Here is a 17737-nt window from a genome sequence, read left to right as displayed (position 1 = left end):
TTTTTAGGAGAAAATGAAAAAAAGTGATCTAGCACCTAAAGAACTTGAACTGAAAACTTGTCAGTAAGTTATTTGTAATTCAGATAGAAATATCTAGTGTACATTCTAGGTGCCAGCTTGTTTTCACCTGCCTTCTCCTTTTTTCCTCACAATACTCCTAGGAGGTTGGGATTATTACCCTATTTTACTGAGGACAACTCAGGCTCACTGAGTGTGTGATTGAGTGAAGCTCCATGACAAGTTATAGTGAAAGAAGCATAAATTCTAAGGGTGTTGAAAATTTTGACCTGAAATTTGGAGCAGCAGAAATGTTATTAGAACTTGGGTGCATCTTTTTGTTACAGGCAGGCAAAAAGACCTCATAGCATGATGCAGGCATACTCTCTTTGAAAGGCAATTACTGAGCTGAGTGCCCTGGGTGGTTCAGGTACTGGTCAGATGGTCACTGTGAGCCTTTGAGATGGATTTGCCCTAATCCACCACAAGAGTGAAGACTCCTGCTGATCCTTCATGCTTCCTGTTCAGAGAGGCCTTCCCAACCTGCCATTCATTCCACTCCTAGGGGACTCTATCATTCTCTCTTCTGTTTGAACTAGGAGGAGAACTTGATTGAGTTAAGACTGAGTTTTTGACTTTCCATGTTACCCAGAGAGGGACCCAAATGGCATTATTCTTGGTTACCACATAACTTAAAGGGAAACTTTCATAATGTACAAAGCCCTTGATGTCTTGAAAATTAAGGAGAAGGATGTCCTCAAATTCCTTGCAGCAGGAACCCACTTAGGTGGCACCAACCTTGACTTCCAAATGGAACAGTACATCTACAACAGGAAAAGTGCATGCTTCTACAACATAAATCTGAAGAGAACCTGGGAGAAGCTTCTGCTGGCAGCCTGTGCCATTGTTGCCATTGAAAACCCTGTTGGTGTCTGCGTCAGCAAGCTGTGCTGAAGGTTGCTGCTGCCACTGAAGCCACCCCTGTGCAGGCTGCTTCACTCCAGGAAACATCACTAACCAGATCCATGCAGCTTTCCAGGAACCCAGACTTCTGGTGGTTACTTCTGGTGGATCCCAGGACTGACCACCAGTATCTCACAGAGGAGTCTTGTGTTAACCTGCCTACCAATGCTCTGTGTCATACAGACTCTCCTCTGCGCTGTGTGGACACTGCCATCCCTGGCAACAACAAGGTGGCTCACTCAATGGGTCTGATGTGGTAGATGCTGGCCTGAGAAGTTCTGTGCATTTGTGGCACTGTCTCCTGTGAACACCCATGGGAGATTCTGCTTGATCTCTATTTCTACAGAGGTCCTGAAGAGATCGACAAGGGAGAGCAGGCCACTGCTGAAAAGGCTGTGACTAAGGAGGATTACAGGGTGAGTGGATGGCTCCAGCTCCCAAGTTCACTGCCGACCAGCCTGAGGTCACTGACTGGTCTGAAGGTGCAGATGCCCTCTGGCCTGTTCAGGAGTTTCCTACTAAAGATTGGAGCACTCAGCCTGCCCCTGAAGCCTGCAGCTCCCACTGCGCAGGCCACTGAGTGGGTAGGAACAACCACTGAGTGGCCTTCAGCTGTTCTTTCACAAAATTTTAACAGACTGGACCACAAATAAGGTTGACAGAAAATAACATTTCTAAAAAAAAAAAAAAAGACTGAGTTTTTAAAATTGTTTTACAGTGGCAAGCATTTCCAGACAGTCATACCAACCAAAACTATGTGCAACAAGGAAGAAGCTACTGTCAAAAAAGAAAACCAAGGAAGTCATGTCTTCTGCCTGAATAAAATAGTCAATATTTCCTTTATGCTTTCTGGATTTATTGACATGCATAGCTGCTAAGACTATGAAAATACTTTTTAATACATTTTCAAGGACTCATGTGTCAGTCAGCCTCCAAGATAGCCCTTATGATCCTTGTTCCTAATGTTCACACCCTGATATAATCTTCTTCATAGTGCCAGAGTTGGTACAATGTGACCAAAAGAATATGGCAGAACTAATGGCATGTCACTTCTGGCAGTAGGTTAGAAACTAGTGTATCTTCAGTCTTGGGCTCTCTTTCTCTTTTGGGCCCCTCACTCTGGGAGAAGTCAGCTGCCATATTGTTAGGACATTCAGAAAAGCTATGAAGATGCCCCTGGTGAGGAAGAAGGACTTTAGTCAACAGCCACTGAAATTGAGGCCTTCCAACAACCACCTGAGTGATCCTGGAAATGAATCCCTTTCTAGTTGAAATTTTAGATGTTTGCAGTCTGGGCTCACATCTTGACTACAACCTCATAATAGACTTTGAGCCAGAACTATGCAGCTGCTAAATTTTGGATTAAGTTATTATACAGAAATAGAGAACTAATCCAGTTTATTGTTTTTTTATAAATTTTTAAAGATTTCTTATTTATTATTTATTTTTAGAGAAGGAAGGGAGAGAGATAGGGAGGGAGAGAGAGAAACATCAATGTGTGGTTGCTGGGGGTCATGGCCTGCAACCCAGGCATGTACCCTGACTGGGAATCGAACCTGAGACACTTTGGTTTGCAGCCCATGCTCAATCCACTGAGCTACGCCAGCCAGGGCTCAGTTTATTGTTTTTTAAGATGGGTAAAGTTTAGGTCCATTTCGGAACCTATTTTCATTCACATTATGAAAACTCTTTTTTAAATGTATAGTCAGTGGTATCAACATCATTTATTGAGATTTCCATCCTTTCCATTTCAACTTGAAATGCCACATTTTATTTATTATTTAACCATATTATAGAGAGACTCTTGGTGTCTTGGTGTCCAAACTCCCTTTTCCAGGCTGGTACACTTAATTCCTTGCTGCCGGGACCCTTGACTGCTAAAGCCCATACTTGCATTGTTTTAGGGAGTGTTGACCTCAACTTACAGGAGTTGGCTTGCCCACCAGTTCCTGGGAAGTCCACCCCACCCTACCCCGTGCATGCCACTGACTGATGGATACAGGGCATACTAGGCCACTGAAGCTGGAAACAACTTCTGTGGTGCCAGTCATGCTCCAGAGCCCATGAAGGATCAGGCTGAGGCTAGGCTTCTTCTGAATCCACAGCTTGCCCAGCTTCTTCCCTCATCCGATCTTGCTTTCCTTATTCCTAAAGAGTTCTGAGAACTCCTCCTTAGCAAATCACTGCACAAGTATCTCAGAGTCAGGCTGCACTATGGAGCCCTCCTGAAGTTATGTGTATACAAGGCCCTGTTTCTGGACCATTTGCTCTGATCCATTGATATTGTTTCCCAGTGTTACAGTGTTTTGATCATTTTAGCTTTTAAAAAAATCTGATCCAAAAAGTTGCCACTCATTATTTTTTATTTAACTCAACAAACTGCAGTAAAATGCACATAACACAATATTCATATTTTAATTATTTGTAAGTGCACAATTCAGTGTCTTGAACCATTCTTGATGCTGTTCCCATCACCATTATCTATACTCAAAATTTTTCATCATCCCCAACAAACTCTGGACCCATTAAATAATAATGTCTCTATCCCCTGATCCCCCAACTCTTCATAAGCTCTATTTGCTTTCTGTCTCTATGAATGTAGGTATTCTAGGTATGTTGGATAAGTGGAATCACACTATATTAGTTCTTCTGTGTCCATCTTATTTCACTAAGCATAATGCTTTCAAGTCTACAATGTTGTAACATATATCAAATTTAATTTCGTTTGATGGCTGAATAATATTCCAGTGTGTTTATATACCACAATGTGTTTATCAATTCATCTGTTGATGGACATTTGGGTTGTTTCAACCTTTTGGCTATTGTGAATAGTGCTGCTATAACCTTTGGTGTACACACACCTGTTGTAGTCCCTGCTTTCAATATTTTGGGAGACATGTAACCTTGCTTTTTTTTTTTGTTATATAAACAGAAGTGAGATTGTTAGATCATATGGTAATTCTATGTTTCACTTTTAAAAAGTTGTAATTAAAAAATCACATAACACATCACTTACCACCTTAACTATTTCTATGTGTACTAGTAGTATGAAATATATTCACATTTTTGTGCAACTAATCTTTAGAAATTTTTTTTTTAATTTTTAGAGAGGGAAGGGAGGGGGAGGGAGAGAGAGAGAAATATCAATGTGCAGTTGCTGGGGGTCATGGCCTGCAACCCAGGCATGTACCCTGACTGGGAATTGAACCTGCAACACTAATCTTTAGAAATTTTTAATCTTGCAAAACTAAAACTCTATACCCATTAAATAACAACTTCCTGTTTTCCTCTCCTCTCAGCCTCTGGCAATCATGATTCTACTTTCTATCTTTGTGAATTTGACTTATCCACATATCTCATATAAATAGAATCTGACAATATTAGTCTTTTTGTGACTAGTTTAAAAGAATGTATTCAAGGCTCATCCATGTTGTATGTGTCATGTAGCGGGGGAGCTCAGCCTACAGGGCTCCACCCCCCACCCCAGCCACCATGGATGAGAATAAGTCTACCAAGACATGATCTGTTTGGGGAGGAAAGGTGGCTGACCTCTCAAAAAAGGACTAGAGCCTTTTCCTCAATGGGCTTTTATTGGGTTCATTTGCATAAGAATACAGGTAAAGCTCATTAATCATTGTCAGGCAGTAAGGATCAAACAATAGATAACATACAAAGAACTCTGAGGGCCTATTGTGAGTCAGGGTCAGTTAGATAAAGAGCCATAAAATTTTGAGGAACAAATTCACTTCTCACTTGGACCCTTATTATTTAATTGAGAGCATCCTAAACAAAGCATGTTTCACAGTATTTTACATATTCTTTTTTAGGTCTGATTGCCCTAGGGAACCTGCCCTTTCCAGCACGGGGTGGCACTCACTACCAGCATTGTTTCAGGCTTAAGGCATTGTTTCAGGCTTAAGTCAGGCAGGGGAAGTAAGGCAGCCAAGAGATGAGGAGACTTCTCACAGACAGAATGAGGACTCAGGCTATGTCAAAACCGAAGGGCGAGGGTCCATCACCCCCTTTCTCCATAGACCCCCAAGTCCTTCCCTGAGGGCCTCAGGGAAGAGCATGTGATCATGCTTGTCTTAGGTCGTTCCCCCCTTGGAGAATCTTACACGTCATTGGCTAACTGACCAAGCATTGGGGGCCAGGCAGGGTGAAGAAAACAGAGCAGAAGCAGCACCCCTGCCAGAGAGATAAGCTTTGTCTCCTTCGTGGCTTATGGTCCAAAGGTCCATCACTCAGCCTTAGCCGGGGGGCGGGGGAGGGGGAGCGGTTACAGCTTCTGAAACCAGGCAGGGTGGTTCCCAACAGTGTCAGAATTTCCTTCTTTTTAAAGCTGAATAATATATTCCTATATTTAACTTCCTGATGAATCCCCAAATTGTTTTCCACAGTGGTTGTACCATTGTACATTTCCACCCAGCAATACATAAGGTTCCAATCCTTCTACATCCTTGTCAACACTTGTTACTTTCTTCTTTTTTTTTCAAATTAATGGGTGTAAATGGCATCTCATTGTGATTTCGAGTTGAATTTCCCCAATGATTAATTATGTTGCCACTCATTATTATTTATACATTCATTTTTAAAATATTTAATTTATTTTTAGAGAGAGGGAAAGGGAGGCAGAAGGATAGGGAGAGAAACTCCATGTGCTAGAGACACATCCATCAGTTGTCTCTTGCCTGCCCCCAATTGGGCATCCTGCATATGGCAACCCAAGCCTGTGCTCTGACTGAGAATCCAACAGGCCACCTTCCAGTTGGCAGCCCAGCACTCAATCCACTGAGCCACACCAGCGCAGGCTATACATTCATTTTTTAGTCTCATTTGAAATTCACTCCTTAAGTTTCCCCAAAATTCAAAGTGGCTTTTACTGGAGAGCATATCTATATGGTAATTTGAGGAGATTCAGCATATCTTTGGGTTAACATTCGTCACTTTGGATAGGGGGTGTTGAGAGTTTTTCCCTGTGTAAGTCAGGTGGTGCAGCCTCTCTGACAAAATACAGTCATTGCCCTAAGGCAGTGATTCTCCAACAATCACTGGGAAGCTACTAATGAACAGGGAGGCTGTGGCTAGTTGTAGTAGGTGGGCCCTGGACCTTTGCATTTTTACCAAGTTCCCAGGTGATTCTGATATCCACCAACGTGTGAGAACCACTGAGGAGTCAAAATGCTTTGTTTCCAGGTGGAGGGGAAAGTTCACATCCTGGAGCGGCCCAACCTGAGCGCAAGTGCGTCCATGCCGAGGGCGCCTGCAGAGATGCAGGCTCTGGCCCACGTGAGGTTTCAGCCAAGCCCTGGCATTCCAATGAGGTTCAATAGCTTTCTCTGCCAGCTGGGATAGTCCAGAGGATAGACGGGAGCTGGACTCCGGGATCCCCACCTGAGAAGCCTGTGCCTGCAGAGCGCCCTTTGGGCAAGTCACGTGCTCTCTCCAAACTCCCGCTCCTCGTCTGCACAATGGATGCTTTCTGTTCCTTGGGCTGGTGGAGGATCCCAAAATATTCCGATAGGACCAAGTGGGCACACCCAGTGTGACGGGTGCCAATCTGCCACTACTTTGAAAAGTTCTAATTTGTTAGTGTCAGAGTTGGGACCTGTAGAGGGTTAAGAACCCTCTCGTCCCTCCCTGGCCTCCTCCTTTCTGCAGACCTCAGAACTTTAGTCCGGGACACTGACTGTCCACCCCTACTCCACCTAGTAAGCGCCCATCCTTCGAAAAATCTCACTTTCTGGGTGGGGTCGGAGGGGAGAAAGCCTCCTTCCCGGCGCTGGTGTGGGACCCTGGCTCAAAGTCTGGGCACCAAGTGCTCGCCTACACTAGAAGTTAACCAGGTGCTGGTGCAAGGCTGCGGCCAAGTGAGCCCTCTGCTAGCAGCCGCCTGTGTTCCCGCTGCCAGCTGTACTGTCGCGACCCTGGCTATGAATTTGCAGGTGGCTCCCAACTCTCCTGGAGACTGTTGCAACTTCCCGCAGCCAGGACATAAGTGCGAGGTTCTGTATTCCTGTGGTTCTTCCCATTGGCCAAACTCATCTGAAAGCAAATTGATGCAATTCATAAAGAGCAGATGCAGGAGGAGAAGGGTGGAGTTGGGTCTGGAGGGCAAATGGAAGTTATGTTATACAGATGGATGGCTGAAATAAGCAAATAACTGTTGTATACTACTTAAAGTATGTTACTTCTAAAGAATTACAATCACATACATTGAATATATTGCATTTTCACTTATATTTCACAAAATGATTTTATTTGCTCATGGATCTTTAGGATTAGATTGCAAGAATGCTGAAACTTGAAAAGAACTTAAAGAACATAAGATCCCTTATGGATGATCCATTTTACAGATGTGAACAACAAGCAAAGTATTTTGGATTAGGTCTCACACAGTTTGTGGATCTGGTAGCTAGGCTTCTGTTTCTCTTCCTGTGTTCTGGCCCTCACATCAGGCTATCTTAATCCCTCCAAGACTCTCTTTCACAGAGGTGCAAGACCCTGAGTGCTGGTGGCCCAGCTCCCCAGAGAAATCCTAGCAGGGACCTCTCTCCCACTTTCCTCCAGGCAGGCCTTTGTGGGGTGGCAGGGCCATGGGCAGACACCAGACCTTGCAAATGGGCTGCTCTGAGGCCCTGGGCTCCCTTTCCAAATTCCTGGGCACTCTGATTCATCTAGCAAATCCTTGCCTAGCCAGAGGGAGCTGTTCCCTCCCTCCTTGCCTGTATCTGGGGCATTGGGGGCTAATAGCACAGCTCTGGTCACACTGTTTTATGTGACCTGTTGACTCATCCAAGCTCAAAGCTCAGCTCAAATGCATCTTTCTTCCCCAAATTGGAATACTCACTTATTGTAACTAAGTGAAGCCATTGATTTGCTGTTCAGAGTCATTAGGTGTCAGTGTACCTCCCCACTATGAGCTCTGGAAGCTCTGGCAGATACTGCATCATATCTGTCTTGGCTCCCCCAGTAGCTGGCCTTCTTGCTTAGATTCGGGAAAGCCTCTAATTACTGTATTAAGCTCCTGTGAAAGGAGCTGTGTTTTGAGTGGAAATGGCTTTTGTTGATGTATGAAATGTACAAACCTATAGAAAATTTTATAAGAGTTTATTTGAGCCAAACTGATGACGTATGCTGGAGAGCAAAATCTCAAATGCTCCCAAGAACAACAGTTTTGCAGCTTCTTTTATACATTTGAAATTAAGGAGGGAACTAATAAAGATTACATGGAGGTGGAAGAAGAAAGGTGGGGAATGGATTACTGCATAGTTAACATGATTATATGTTCTCCGAAGTGTGGTTACAATTTACTTCAGAGGTGTGTTAACCTAATAATTCCACAGTCTGGAGTATCTGTGAGTCTCTTTCTGTGGGTTATTATTTATTATGTCTCTTTTTTTTCAAATTATAACAGAAAGTTTATATAGAAAGTTACAAAGGTAGTAGAAGTTAGCCAGCTGGCCTGTGTATGTTCAGGAAACAAGTTACAGAAACAAAATAAGGGCGCTTGGAGCTTTAGAGAGGGAAAAGCAAAGGTAACATGCTTGAGAAGAAGATGCAAGAAGAGAGGGCTGGGTTTCTCCCTAGAGGGAGAGCACTATTCTGATACTTGTTATTATTATTTTATTTTCTCCTAAGTCTGATTATTATTGATTATGTGCAGGAAATTGTGCTAAAAAATTTATTGGAAGCCCTGGCTGGCATAGCTCAGTAGATTGTACGCAGGCTGTGAACCAAAGTGTCACAGATTCGATTCCCAGCCAGGGCACATGCCTGGGTTGTAGGCCATAACTCCCAGCAACCGCACATTGATGTTTCTCTCTCTCTCTCTATCTCCCTCCCTTCCCTCTCTAAAAATAAATGAATAAAATCTTTAAAAAAATTTATTGGAGTAATTCTAAGGGGAGGATATAATTTTCTAACAGAAATGATTTTTGTTTATCTTGCCAATGTATAAAATTATCTTACCACCCTAAGATAACCATTACTATTTTATTTTTTGTTTTTAATTTTTAAAAAAATTTTATTGATTATACTATTATAGTTGTCATAACTTCCCCCCCTAAACCTCTCCACCCAGCACCCCCAACTCTGTCCAGCGACCCCTCTCCTTTGTTCATGTCCATGGGTCATGTATATGAGTTCTTTGGCAACTTTATTTTCTATAATTGCCCTTAACATCCCCCTGTCTATCCTGTAACTATCAGTTTGTACTTTTTAATCCCTTCACCTTTTCCCCCATTCCCCTAGACCCCCTTCCCTAGTGGCTACTATCCCAAGGGTCTGTATATGTATGATTCTGTTTCTGTTCTGCTTGTTTGCTTAGTTTGTTTTTTAGATTCAGTTGTTGATATTTGTGTATTTATTGCCATTTTAATGTTCATAGTTTTGATCTTTTTTTCTTAAATAAGTAACTTTAACATTTCATGCAGTAACGGTTTGGTGATGATGAACTCCTTTAGCTTCACCTTATCTGGGAAGCACTTTATCTGTCCTTCGTTCTAAATGATAGCTTTTCTAGATAGAGTAATCTAGGTTGTAGGTACTTGATTTTCATCACTTTGAATACTTCTTGCCAATCCCTGCAGTTTCTTTTGAGAAACAAGCTGAAGTCTCATGAGAACTCCTTTGTAGGTAAGTATCTGCTTTTTTCTTGCTGCTTTTAAGATTCTCTCTCAATCTTTAACCTTTCAAATTTTAATTATGATGTGTCTTGGAGTGGGCCCCTTCAAGTCCCTCTCGTTTGGGACTCTCTGTGTTTACTGGACTTGCATTTCTGTTTCCTTCACCAAGTTAGGAAAGTATTCTTTCACTATTTTCTCAAATAGACTTCCAATTTCTTGCTCTTTCTCTTCTCCTTCTGGCACCCCCATTATGTAAATGTTGGAACATTTGAAGTAGTCCCAGAGGCTGCTTTCACTATCCTCAGATTTTTTGGATTCTTTTTTTTCTTCTTGTTCTGATTGATTGTGTTTGTTTTTTTTTTTTTGCTTCTTTATGGTCCAAATCATTGATTTGATTCTCTGCTTCATCCACTCTATTATTATTTCTTTGTAAATTGTTCTTTATTCCAATTAGTATATCCTTCATTTTTGACTTGATCTTTTTTATGCTGCTGAGGTCCTCACTAAGTTCCTTGAGCATCCTTATAACCATTATTGTGAACTCTGCATCTGACAGATTGCTTACCTCCATTTTGTTAAGTTCTTTTTCTGGAGTTTTGATTTGTTTTTTTCATTTGGGCCATGTTTCTTTATCTCCTCATTTTGGCAGCCTCCCTGTGTTTGCTTCTATGAATTAGATAGAGCTACTTTGACTCCATGTCTTGGTAGTATGGCCAAATGTAGTGAGTGTCCTGTAGGGTCCAGTGGTACAGCCTCCCCCAAACTGGGTACTAAAGGCACGCCCTTTGTATGGGCTGAGTATACCCTCCTCTTGTAGTTAATCCTTTATTGCTGTTGGCAAGTCAGTGGGAGGGATTTACCCAGGCCAACCAGCTGCAAGGATTGTCTGTGACCACTGACCACTAGAGTCCACCCTTCATGTGGATCAGCTGTGCAGGGGCAGGGTAGTGGTGCTCCAACATGATCTGTAGCTGTCCACTGGTTGTGCAGGCTCTGGGGTTTCCCTGGAGGTGCAGGCCAAGTTCAGCCCCCTCCTGTGTTTTCCCAGGGCTACCCTGCCTGACCCATAAAGCAATCTGAGATGGCTGCAATTCGTGCTGGTTTTAGAGGTTCCCAGGTGAAACCAAGCTGTGAATCAAGGCTGGCTGCTGCTAGTGCTGGCCCTGGGGCCACTTAGCAAGAGGTAAGGGAGCTGGAGCTCCCTGAGGCCAGTTGTTACTTTTTTAAGAGTATTTAGGAAGTTGTGAAGCATAAGCCAAGACCAGCCATTCATATGGAAAATTCTCTGTTAACAGCTTGGGTGGGCCAATAAGTTGGGTGGGGAAGAGTCCCAGGGGATCTCCAGAGCAGAGTGAACAGTGTAAGCCAGGTTGATGGAGTCTCAGATATGGTACTTATCTGCCAGCTCTGTGGCTCAGTCTGGATGGAGGTGGTTTCTTTAATTCTATAGTTGTCAGACTTCCATTCAGCTTGATTTCTGATGGTTCTGAGTGATGGTTGTTGTATATTTTAGTTGTGATTTTGAGATGTGATTGTGTGAGAAGGTGAACCATGTTTACCTATGCTGCCGTCTTGACTGGAAGTCACTGTTAGCATTTTAGTGGATATATTTTCAGTGATATTTCTACTCTATGCAAATATATAAAAAAGGATCATATTGTGATTGGCTAGTTTCACTTATCAATATGGTGTGACTACTTCTCTATGCCCCAGGACAGAAAGAGGAAGAGGTTCAGTCACAAATGCTGTAAAGGTAAAAGCAAAGCATCCTGGGCTCTGTCAAAAACAAATTAAGCCTTGGCTGGTGTGGCTCAGTAGGTTGTGCACCAGCCTGCAAACTGGAAGGTTACTGGTTTGATTCCCAGTTAGGGCACATGCCTGGAATGTGGGTTGGGTCCGCATTTGGGGATGTGCGAGAGGCAACTGATTGATGTTTCTTTCACACATAATGTTTCTCTCCATCTCTTTCTCCCTCTTTTCCCTTCTCTCTAAGAATAAATAAAATCTTTTAAAACAAACAAAAAAACCCCAGCCCTGGCTGGTGTGGCTTAGTGGATTGAGCACTGGCCTGAGAACCAACAGGTTGCCAGTTCAATTTCTTGTCAGGACACATGCCTCGGTTGCAGACCAAGAGCCAACTCTTTGATGTTGCCTCACACATTGCCTCACACATTGATGTTTCTCTACCTCTCTTTCTTTCTCTTTTCCACTCTCTCTAAAAAAATAAATAAATATAATCTTTAAACAAAACAACAACAACAAATAATCAAGTGCACATATTAAGGGAACTCAAGAATTAAATATTTTAGCCTTAGTTGATAGATTTAAGTGATTACTGCATGTGGACAGCTGTTATTCCCGGAACCGGAATACATGAGCTACATGACTCCAAGATATCAACAAGCAATTCAATCTTTGTTCCCCAGGTGTCTGCAAGCCATTGTCTTCTAGAGAGGGACTGTCTGGACACAGATAAAGAATTGTTGCTCAACAGATAAAGAAGTACAAGGAAAATTGCCCCGGACTGAAACTCTTATCCAATTAAGCTTCTTTTTTCCAAACCCCTAACCTACCCTTTCTTCTTATAGAAAGGTCAGCTTGAGATGAGATGTTAAGATGGTTTTTAGGGGTAAGTAACCCACTGTCTTCTCAGATCACTGGCATCTAAATAAAGCACCCATATAGATTAAATCCTTGTCTCTACTTATTGGTTCTGGTAGTAACAGACAACACAAATGCTGACTTTCCAGTTTCACACAGATTGATTGATGCAAGATGAATGGTGTGATTTTCAGTCAGCAAATCTCTTCAACATATTAAAGACCAGATAATAGACATTATAATTCACCCTAACAGAACAGATCTTAAATTGTAAAAATTATATAATTCAAAAAGGGAAACTGTGAAAATGGAAAAAATAATATCAATATTCCTACACTCTACTGCAGTTAAGATTTTCAACTATGCAAGAAATTGGACTATTGATTCCAACCATCTGTTCTCTTCCCTATAAGAGGGTTATGTGTAATCTGCAGTGGTTTCCCTGTGGGGGGAGGGCTTTGCCCACAGGGCTCCCCCAGCCACCATGGATGAGAATAAGTCTACCAGGACATGATCTGCTTGGGGAGGAAATGTGGCTGATCTCTCAAAAGAGGAGGTCCAAGAGCCTTTTCCTCAATGGGCTTTTATTGGGTTCGTTTACAGAAGAATTCAGGTATAGCTCATTAATCATTGCCAGGAAGTAAGGATCAAACAGTGGATAACAAAGAACTCTAAGGGTCTATTCTGAGTCAGGGACAGAGAGCTAAAGAGGTGTAAAACTTTGAGGAACAAACTTACTTCTTGTTTGAACCCTTATCATTTAATTGAGGGCATTCTAAACAGAGCAGTTTTCACAGGATTTTACATATTCTTTTTTAGGCCTGATCACCCGGGGGTACCCGCCCTTTCCAGCACAGGGCTGCACCACCCTCTGTCATTGTTTCAGGCTTAGGTGGAGCAAGGGAACTAAGGCAGCCAAGAGATTAGGAGATTTCTCGCAGACAATGAGGACTCAGGCTTTGTCAAAGCTGAGGGGCAAGGGTCTATCACCCCTTTTTGCTATAGCCCCCAAAGTCCTTTCTTGAGGGCCTCCCACATGATTGCGCTGTCTTAGGTCATTTCCCTCTTTGGGGAATCTTATCTGTCATTGGCTAACTGACCAAGCATTGGGGGCCAGTTATGGATGAAGTAAAAGAAACAGAAATGACACTCCTGCCAGGAGATAAGCTTTTGTCTCCTTGGTGGCTTACAGTCCAAGGTCGCTCCCTCAGCCTTAGCCTTGGTGGTGGTTACAGCTTCTGAAACCAGGCAGGGCGGTTCCCAACACTTTCCCAAAGGCTGAGTGCACTTCCCCACATCCTTGGCAATATGACACTTGCTTTGACCACTGGAATATGAACAGGAGTAATACACGCCACATTTGAGTAGAAACTTAACAAGCCACTAGATGATTCAGCTCTGTTTCTTGCTTGTTTCCCTTTGCTCTAACCATGGCATGTCCTAAACAGGGGCTGCTTTTTCAGGCTAGTCCTGGAATGAGGACATGAAACGAAGTCACTATCACTGATTTGCATACACCAACATGCAGTGTGAATGAAAAATGTGTATCATTATAAATCACTGAGATTAGGGGCTATTTGTTACCACAGAAAAGCTGACTAATACATTATTTCCTCAAAATACAATAGCAGTTATTTTAACTGAACTCCACTTCTTTTAACTGAACTCTGCTTAACTGAATTTCCAGGTTGACCCTTGTTCTCCTTTTCTTCTTTAAGACATTGGCAATGACTGTGGCATGCTGAATGTTCAAGGCTGGTAGGCCACTTTCCAGCACAAGTGCCCACTTCTGCCTGATTAGCTGACCAACTACGAGTCCTGATCTAAATCAAGACAGAAGAGAGATCTGTGATATAAACTAATTTGAGGTTCTGAGGTTCTAACTCCCATAGTTATTAAGGGAGAAAGCTCCAGAGTGAAGCTGCCAGAGACCAAATCCAAACTCTACTAGTTAGTAAATGTGGGACCTCATTTCAATTACCAACACAGACACCAATATTGAAAGTTATTGTTTTCATAGACTCTTTCAGAGAAGACAGAATAATAATCTAGTCCTTTTAACTGTCAATTTTATTAACTGACATCACCCCAATAAATTAATAAAAATGTAAAAGGTATCTAACATTATAAGATTTACTCTAAATTACCTGAGTTTGAAAAACAAACTTTTGAAAACATTTTGTTTGTTTTATTTTGAATATGGATAAAGTCATACTTAAAAGTAGAGAGAATAGTATAATCACCACCCCCCCAAGTACACGTCACCCAGCTTGACCAGTGATCAGCTGTGGCCTGTCATGTTTCTTCTTTATTCTCCCCTCCAACACACACACTGTCTCCTCCCCAGCCTCTACTGCTGGACTATTTTAAAGTAAAGGCTAAACAGTATTTGTAAGAAATGAACTCTTTTAACATAAATACTATACCATTACCTTATTTTTAAAATAAACAATCATTTCTTAAGAACATACAATACCCAGTCATGTCTCCAAATGTTGGTTTGAGTCATACATTGCATTCTGTTGACTGGACACTTGCATTACTTTTAATCTATCAAATCTTTTTCTTTTTAACCTAAGTAACACTTTTAGATTCTTTGTCTGTGACATAATCTGTTGTGACCATTTCACAAGTCAATCCAGGGTTATCTGCTTTTACCACCCCTTGGTAGACAGTTCTTTGGGTATTCCCTCAGTGTCGCACCAGCCTCACACCTCCACAGAGAGGTCTAGTGGGTCCTCATTTCCACCTACGATAAGTGCGCCATCTGAAAACTTATTTCCATAGGACCTTTTGATGATAAGCAGAAAATTGACATTTTCAAGGCATTTGGTTTTGTTGTTCTCTAGAAATAAGTTTTTAAAAAACTTGTTGGATGACTCAATAGTAAGCTTCGGGGGTGATCAAGACCCTGGGGTTGTTTTGACAAAATGCAGAATGGAAAAAAGAAACATTTATAGATTGAAATATTGCTTTATAAAATATGTAGTTTAAAATATGAGTAACTATACCCTGGCTGGTATTACTACATTATCCCCTATACCAAAAGGCTGGGGGTTTGATTTCTGGTCAGGGCTCATACCTGGGTTGTGGGTTCAATTCACAGTTGGAACACATATGGGGAGGCAACTGATCGACATTTCTCTGTCACATGGATGTCTCTCTCTCTAAAATCAATAAACATTTTTAAAATATATATGAGTAACTAATAAAGTAGGTGAACACAGACATAACTATTTCTTCTATATCTCAAAATTTTATATTCACGATGAACCAAAATTGGAAAAAAAACTGAGATATTTTGATAAGGAGTTTCATCCATTGGCTATATACAATGCTTTTCTAGTTACAGAAGGACAGACTCATTTCCTGAGAAGACTCTGCTTCTTCTTGTCCTTCTAGATTTTTTTTTTTTTTTTGACTTTGTGAAGTCACTCCTACTTGCCTTTGAATAGGTCTCTTAATTCCTCCACAAGAAGAACTCTGCATATGCTCTGGATTTGGTCCCTGGTGATTGGCTATCCTTAGGTACCACCTGAGGACTCTTATCTGCGTCTCTACCGGTTTCTCACTGACTCACTTTCTGGAGCTGCATGCACTCTTAAAGCCAGGTGGGAGCAATTGTTCAAGTGCAGGAGACAAGGCAAACACCACTCCCACAACCTCAAATTTTAGGAGTAAAGGAGTTAGCTTCCTTTTCATTTCCTCTTTTGGCCAGGAGGGGTTGGTGCTCCAGTGGCTTCTACTTGGTGATTTCTATTGCAATTCTTACAGTAGGCTCACTCTTTAAGTTGGGGAGCAGTTCCACGATAGTCAGGCCATCTGCTCTATCTGTGTACTCAGAAACTGGGATGGACACTAGTGATTGCTGCTTTATAGTTCATGTTGTTTACTTTGGTTAAAGCTTCAGTTATCACTTTGATACTCTTTTTTTTTTTCACCTGATGCCCTTAAGGCCCTGATTGGTGGACCAAGATGGTGGTCTGAGTGTTAAGGAATTGGTTTTATCTCAAAGTCAGGGTCAATTGTAACGGAAAATTTAGGAGTTCCCTCTTTACCTGGCAAATTTACCTCACAAAAGCACAACAGGTTCCTTGGTGGAAGACTAGGAGAAATTTTCACAGTATGTACTTGTGCTGTTAGAAAACAGGTCATGGGCGTCTTGGGTTTGGAAATGGGCTTATGAGGGTCTGCAACTCTAGTAACGTTATGACTCTGTTCACCAGAACTAGAATATATTTGATTATATAGTTCATATGCAGTTGGATTATGCTCTTGACTAAAAACTTGCTATCCACCTTCAGGGCACCTGGTTGTTTGCACTTCCTGGCCTCATTGTGATTGGGTAGGGAACTACATGAACAGTTCTGGTCAATCAGAACAGATGATGTATGTCACTTCAGGGCCAGAACATCTAATTGCCAATATGTCATACTCTACAGTGCCACCTATGCTTTTCAGTCTGGCGTGACTGCTCTTTTAGCCTAAATCCTGAAATGAGAGGGTATGAAATGCAGGCACCACAGCAACTGGCAATAGATGTACAGTATAAACAAACAATAGACTTTGTTATTTTGTTGTAGGAGATAGCATAGGAAGAGCTCTGAGACAGTGCTGCTGTTGCTGACCAGTTGCTGGTCAGCTGCTAGCATTCTGGTTGCCGGCAATGCCTTTTAACACTTAGGTAGCAGCTAGGAATAAGTGACCAGAGGGAAAATAAAGGCAGGACCCTCACCATTGCTATCTGTACAAAGAACTTAATACAGGAGGCTAAAAGCAAAGGGCAACATGCCTCACCCATGACCCACTAATCCTGAGTCTAGTCTGATAGGGCTGCCAGGCATTCCAAACAACACAAGTAAACTACGATAGTGCAGGGGAAAAACCCTTGAAATTCTGTGTATATCATGTCCACAAGCTCAGGAAAGGAAAACCTTGAGACTGTGTATTCGTCCCAAGGCCTAGAAGGGGAAAGGGGAAGGGTACTACAGTGCCCAAAGAAAGGCCCATAAAACAACTCTGGTTAACTGCCTGCCTCTCCCACCTCCCCTCCCACCTCCTCATCACATATATAAAATGAACAAATAGAGTCTGGAGCAAGATAAGGAAATTAAGAACAAACTGACAGTGACCAGATGGGAGGTGGGAGGGGATATTGGGGGGGTTTAGGGGGAAGGGTTGTCAAGGAACACGTATAAAGGACACATAGACAAAGCCTAAGGAGGGTAGGATCAAGGATGGGAGGTGGGGGATGGCTGGGGTGGGGGGAGTGGTAGGAGGAAAATGGAGACAACTATACTTGAACAACAATTAAAATAAAAAAGATAAGGATTCAGGCTAACAGACCCCAACCCATACCTATGTTTAGGTAGTCACATCTCCTGGGGCAAAGGCTGACACCACTTTTACCCATCAATCAATATGTAACTCCCTCACCCTCATCCCACCAACTATATAAGTCCTCAGAACAAAGGACTCTCTCTCTTCTCCTGGCCTCTTGGACCTTTTTGGCATCTAGCTTCTGGCCACCTGGGTGCTGGCTGTTTGGG

The 17737-nt window shown here is 42.3% G+C and overlaps 1 pseudogene; it reads left to right on the top strand.

The window, feature by feature from the left end:
* Window positions 1-708: 708 nt before the first annotated feature.
* On the top strand, window positions 709-1613 carry LOC123821141 (annotated as a pseudogene).
* The last annotated feature ends 16124 nt before the right edge of the window (window positions 1614-17737 follow it).

The sequence above is a fragment of the Phyllostomus hastatus genome, unplaced genomic scaffold (genome assembly GCF_019186645.2).
Source record: "Phyllostomus hastatus isolate PE091 unplaced genomic scaffold, TTU_PhHast_1.1 phas_contig_38, whole genome shotgun sequence".
NCBI classification, from domain to species: domain Eukaryota; kingdom Metazoa; phylum Chordata; class Mammalia; order Chiroptera; family Phyllostomidae; genus Phyllostomus; species Phyllostomus hastatus.
The sequence above is the reverse complement of the archived record's forward strand: the minus strand, read 5'-3'. Positions and strand labels throughout refer to the sequence as shown.